The 6000-nt window shown below is 67.0% G+C and overlaps 1 protein-coding gene across 3 annotated transcripts in view; it reads right to left on the bottom strand.

The window, feature by feature from the left end:
* The window catches only part of VAX2 (ventral anterior homeobox 2), a 23337-nt gene extending 22926 nt beyond the window's left edge, over positions 1–411 (bottom strand). For all 3 annotated transcript variants that reach the window (XM_039724490.1, XM_039724499.1, XM_039724508.1), the window contains exon 1: positions 277–411. The gene's annotated coding sequence lies outside the window, so the exon portion shown is untranslated. The remainder of the gene's footprint in view (positions 1–276) is intronic.
* Between the last annotated feature and the right edge of the window lie 5589 nt (positions 412–6000).

The raw sequence follows: 6000 nt of genomic DNA, 5'->3' as shown, positions 1-6000 counted from the left end.
GCGGCCCCCCCGGGGCTCGGCGCCCCGGCTCACCCCCATGGCCGGGCACCGCCGGGGGCCGTCGCCTGTCGCCTGTCGCCCTCTCGCAAGCGGGGGCCCGGCATTTAAAGCGCACCCCCCTCCCCGCCCCGCCGGCCGGGGGTGGAACCGGGGGTGGGGGGGACCCGTCGGGGCGTCCCGGGAGGGTGCGAGGCCGGGGGGGAGAAGGAGTTTCAAACTTTGACAGGCGGCCGAGCCCCCCACCCTGCCCACCGCGCCCCCTCCCCAGCTCCACACCTCGCTCCGGGCAAACTTGAGGCGCTCCGGCCGCAGCCGCTGCCCTTCCATGGAGCGCCGGTGCCGGTGCGGGTCCCGGTGGCGGTGCCGGTACCGGCGGGAGCGGGAGAGCCGCCGGCGGTGGCCGCGCTCGGGATTCGCGTGCGGGGGAAATCAACCCCGGGAGATTGGGGGCGATGATTTTAGGGGGGTGGTGGGGANGGCTCCTTACCCCCCCGCCCCGGCCCCCCCCCGCCGCCGCGCTCCGCCGCGCATCCCCCGCGGCCGCCGCCGAGCCGGCAGCGGGGAGCGGGCGGCCGAGCCCCCGCGGCCCCGGGGAGCGGCTGGGGGCGAGCGGGGGGCCAGGAAAGAGCCCGTTTTGAATTACCGGCCCGGTAGAGACGCAATTTCCTGCCCTGCCGTTCCGTGACACCGATTGGTAAACAAAGAGCCCCTCGGCGGCCGCTGCCCGGCTCCGACAGCGGCGGCGGCTCCGCTTCCCCGTTATTCCCGGGGGGCTCACCCTGGGGACCCCCGCCCAGCCCGGGGCAGAGGTGGCAGCGAATAAAGGAATGCCCCGGCCCCGGCGGGCCGGGGGCTCCGGTGCCGCTTCCCCGCGCTACCGGGAGAGTCCCCGCCGCCAGCGGGGATACCCCGCTGCCGCCCCGGGATGGGGCACGGGGCAGCCCCGAAATTCCCTGAGCCGGCACAGCCGCTCCCGGGCACCGGGCACCGAGCGGGGCGGCTCCCGGTTTCCAGCTGGGTGTCCCGGGGGTCTCCCCGGCCTCGGGGGGCTCCGTCCCGCCGCTGTCGCCACAACGGGGCAAAACCGGGCGGAAAAAGCGGCGGCGGCGGCCGCGGTGCTTCGCCGGGGGCGGCCGCCCCCCTCCCCGGTGCTGCCGGGAACGGGAACGCTTCTAACGGCGGCGGATTGAAAATAAATAAATTGAGTTTTAAGCGAAAGCAACCCCGAGATTTCGCAGCTCCTGAGCTCCGCCGGTACCGGGCACCGGGCTGGGAGGCCCGCAGGGGTCTGGGTACGGCCCGGGCACCGGGTAGAGCCTGGTGGAGGCGGGAGGTGCCCGGTTCGGGCTCTGGAGGGCACCGGGAGTTCAAGGCCTTGGGCTGGATGTCCGAGCCTGCCGCGGCCTGGGCCCGTCCCTGAAATAACCGGAACAGCGCGGGGAAAACAGCAGGAAAAAATAAAACTCAAAAGGAAAAAAAAAATAGAATTAAAAGGCGAACTAAACCTGCAGGGATAAGGAAAGTAAAAGGGAAGAAATCAAAAGGGCGAAAAGGGGAAGGAAATAAAGCGAACGGAAAGGGTGGAGAGCGCGGGGACGGGCCCTGCTCCAGGCCGGTGGTCCCGGGCCGCTCCCCGGTTCTGCGGGGCCCGGAGGGGCGAGCGGGGACGGAGCCGCCGCTCCGGGGACGGTGCTGGCGGCCCGAAACGATTCCCGGCTTCCCGCTCCCGGTTCTCCGTTCCCCGTTCCCGGTTCTGCCCTCGCCGGGCTGCGGCAGGGCCGGACAGCCGGACAGCCGGACAGCCGGACAGCCGGACAGCCGGACAGCCGGGCTCCGCCGTGCCCCGCCACCGGGCCCGCTGGTGGATGCGCCACCAACCCAACGATTTTTAACGAAAACGAGGAAAATTACCCCAAACCCAGCCCGCCCTGCGGCCTCAGCCCCCGGGGCCGCGGGGAAAGGCTGCGGGCCGGTCCCACCGGGAAGACGGAGGGCGGCGATCGCCCGGGAGCCGCTGGAACGAAAATTCCTCCTTTGGCCGAGCCCCGGCCCCGGGCGGCGGCTGAGGCCGCGGAACGAGCGGCGGAGAAGCCGCCCCGGTGCCCGCTAAGCCGCCGGTGCCCGCTCAGCCCCCGCCGCCTCCTCACGGCTCCCGCTCCTTTCCTGCTGCTGTTTTTGTTTGTTTGTTTTGGTTTTTTTTTTTTTTTTTTTTTTTTTTTTTTTTTTTCCGTTATCCCCACGATTAACGTGAACAATAACGGGAAGGGATTTGCTCCGGGAGAAGGGGAAACGGGGAAAAGGGGAAAACACCGGGTGCGAGCTGCCGGGAAGGGGAAGCGACGAGATCCGCGGGCTCCCCGCTCCTCAAAACCAACAATATTATACAAATAACCCTAATCAAAAATTCCCGTTTTTTATCGCATGCTTGTTGTTGTTTTCGTGTCGGGTTTAGCGCTGCTGTTGTTGTTTTAATTAGCGTTAATATTAGCGGTATTAGCGTCACTATTAGCCTTGCTATTCTTAGTGCCGTTCCTATTCCTATTATCGGTGCTATCAGCACGATCAGCGCCATTTATCGGTGTTTTTATTATCGATATTCCGCTTTTCCCAGCACACCCAGCCCAGCCCAGCCCAGCCCAGCCCGGCCGCGCTCTCCCGGAGCATCCCCGGGCCCGCCCCGCCGCATCCCCCGCTCCTCGCCGCTCCGGGAGCCACAAAACCCAGCAGAATTCCCCGATTTTCCCGGTTTGGAGCCGGATCCGCACCCCGCGGTGCCCCGGAGATGGAGGTAAGGCCGGGCTCGGTGGGCTCGGCCGGCCCCGGGCCTGGCTGCGGGAGCGGAGCCGCCGCTCCCCCCGGTACCGGAGCGGCCGCTCCCGGTGAGCCCCGGGCTCGGAGGGCACCGGGGGATCCCTGTGCTCGGCCCCGCCAGGGAACGGCTGCCCCGGGGACAGCCCCGCGGGGGAACCCCGAAAAGGGACCCCGGGGAACCGGGCCCGGGGCGGGGGAGAGCGGCGGGGCCCGGGAACCGTGCGGGGCCTCGGCGGGAGCGGGGACAGCGCGGGGACACCGGGGACACCGGGGGACACTGAGGGGACACCGGGGACTGCCTGGGACACGAGGGGACCGTGAAAACGCGGGGGGACACTGAGGGGACACCGGGCACTGTGAGGGGACACCGGGGGGACACTGAGGGGACACCGCGGACTGCGTGAGGACACCACCGAGGGACACGGGAGGACTGTGGAAACGCGGGGGGACACTGAAGGGACACCGGGGACTGTGAGGGGACACGGGGGGACTGTGAGGGGACACAAGACTGTGAAGGGACACGGAGGGACTGTGAAAATACATGGGGGACAGTGAGGGGACACCGGGGATGGTGAAAGGACACGGGGGAACCGTGAAGGGACACTGGGGGACACTGAGGGGACACCGGGGACTGTGAGGGGACACTGGGGGAGTGTAAAAACACGGGGAGACACTGCGGGGACACCGGGGACTGCGTGAGGACACCACCGAGGGACAGGGAAAGACTGTGGAAACGCGGGGGGACACTGAAAGGGCACCGCGGACTGTGAGGGGACACCGGGGGGACACTGAAGGGACACCGGGGACTGTGGAAACGCGGGGGGACACTGAAGGGACACCGGGGACACTGAGGGGATAGTGAAAGGACACGGGGGAACCGTGAAGGGACACTGGGGGACACTGAGGGGACACGGGGGACTGCACGGGGACACGGGAGTGTGAGGCGACACGGGGGGACTGTGAGAGGACACGAGAGACTGTGAAGGGACCCGGGGGAACTGTGAAAACACGGGGAGACACTGAGGGGACACCGGGGACACTGAGGGGACACCGGGAATGGTGAAAGGACACGGGGGAACCGTGAAGGGACACTGGGGGACCGTGAAAGGACACCGGGGACTGTGGAAACGCGGGGGGACACTGAAGGGACACCGGGGACACTGAGGGGATAGTGAAAGGACACGGGGGAACCGTGAAGGGACACTGGGGGACCGTGAAAACACGGGGGGACACTGAGGGGACACCGGGGACTGTGAGGGGACACGAGGGGACTCTGAAAACGCGGGGGATGATGAGGGGACACGGAAGGACACTGAGGGGACACGGAGGGACTGCACAGGGACATGGGACTGTGAGGGGACGCGAGGGACTGTGAAGGGACACGGGGGAACTGTGAAAACACGAGGAACCCTGAGGGGACACCGGGGGAATGTGAAGGGACACAGGAGGATTGTGAGAAAACACTGGGGACTGCGTGGGGACATGGGGGAATTCTGTGGGGACACGGGGGGACACTGAGGGGACACCGGGGATGTGAGGGAACACGGGGGGACACTGAGGGGACTGCGTGGGGACACGGGACTGTGAAGGGACACCGGGGACAGTGAAGGGACACGGGAGGATTGTGAGAAAACACTGGGGGACTGCACGGGGACATGGGGGAATTTTGTGGGGACACGGGGAGACCGTGAAGGGACACGGAGGGACTGGGGACAACACGGGGAAACTGTGAAAAACACAGGGGGACAGTGCGGGGACAGCGGGAGCTGTTTGGGGACACCCAGAACTGCGTGGGGACACGCGGGGCACGAAAAGACGAGGGGACAGTGTAGGGACATGGCAGAAACACGGGGGGACCGTGAGGGGACACCGGGAACTGTGTGGGGACACGGGGAACAGGGCAAAACCCCAGGGACTGTGAGGGGACACCGGGGACACCGTGAGGGGACACGGAGGGGACTGTGAGGGGACACCGGGCAAAAACCCCAGGGACAGTGGGGGACACGAGGGGACGGGGACGCTGCAGGACAAACACGGAGACACGGGTAAGCGTGAGGGGACAATGGGGACAGTGCGGGGACACCAGGACAATGGCCACGCGTGCCGTGGGGCGGTGTCCGGCTGGTGTGAGTGGACACGGCCACGAGGCAGAGCGTGGCCGGCCACCCCTCCCGTCCCCCGGTGGCTTTTGGGGACATCGGGGTGGCCGCACTCGTGGTCACACACGGCTGGCTGCGAGTGGCACCGTGTGACCGTGCAGGGACACCCGAGCAGTGTGCCCACCCCGCAGGACCGTGGGTGCCTTTTGTCACCCTCGGGGACATCCCCGCGTGTCCCCAGCCCCGTCGGGCAGCGCCGGTTTCGTTACCGGAGCGGCCGCGCCCGGCGAGTGCGGGGTGTCCCCGGTGCGGGAGGGTTGGGGACACCCCCCCAGGCCTTGGGGACACCCCAGCCCCAGGCCTGGCTGTCCCCAAGCCCCGAAAGTGGGCGCGCTCCTCCCGGCCCGGCCCCGCCGCGCCCGCTCTGCTAAAAAGGAATTAAACGAAATTAAAGGGAATTAAACGAAATCTGGGGGTCCCGGTGCCGCAGCCCCCCCGGGAAGCCCTGCCCCGACACCGAGCCCGTGGCCGAGCCCGCCCGCACCGGGGGGACCCGGGCGGCGCTGCCACCCCGGGTGTCCCCACCCCAAAGGAGCGCGGGGACAGCTCCGAGCGCGGGCGGCGGGGCCGCGCAGCCCCGATCCCTCCGCGATCCCGGGATCCAGACCTGGGATCCAGACCTGGGATCCAAACCTGGGATCCAAACCCGGGATCCCAAACCCGGGATCCAAACCCGGGATCCAAACCTGGGATCCTAAACCTGGGATCCAAACCTGGGATCCCAAACCTGGGATTCCAAACCTGGGATTCCAAACCTGGGATCCTAAACCTGCGATCCCAAACCTGGGATCCCAAACCCGGGATCCAAACCTGGGATCCAAACCTGGGATTCCAAACCTGGGATCCTAAACCTGGGATCCCGATCCTGGGATCTTGATCCTGGGATCCTAAACCTGGGATCCAATCCTGGGGTTCTAAATCTGGGATCCAAACCTGGGGTCCTAAACCTGGGGTCCCAATCATGGGATCCTAAATCTGGGATCCTAAACCTGAGATCCTAAACCTGGGATCCTAAACCTGAGATCCTGCT

The sequence above is a fragment of the Passer montanus genome, unplaced genomic scaffold (genome assembly GCF_014805655.1).
Source record: "Passer montanus isolate IOZ18808 unplaced genomic scaffold, ASM1480565v1 scaffold109, whole genome shotgun sequence".
In the NCBI taxonomy this organism is placed as follows: Eukaryota; Metazoa; Chordata; class Aves; order Passeriformes; family Passeridae; genus Passer; species Passer montanus.
Note: the sequence above shows the minus strand (reverse complement) of the source record. Positions and strands in the feature narration are given on the sequence as shown.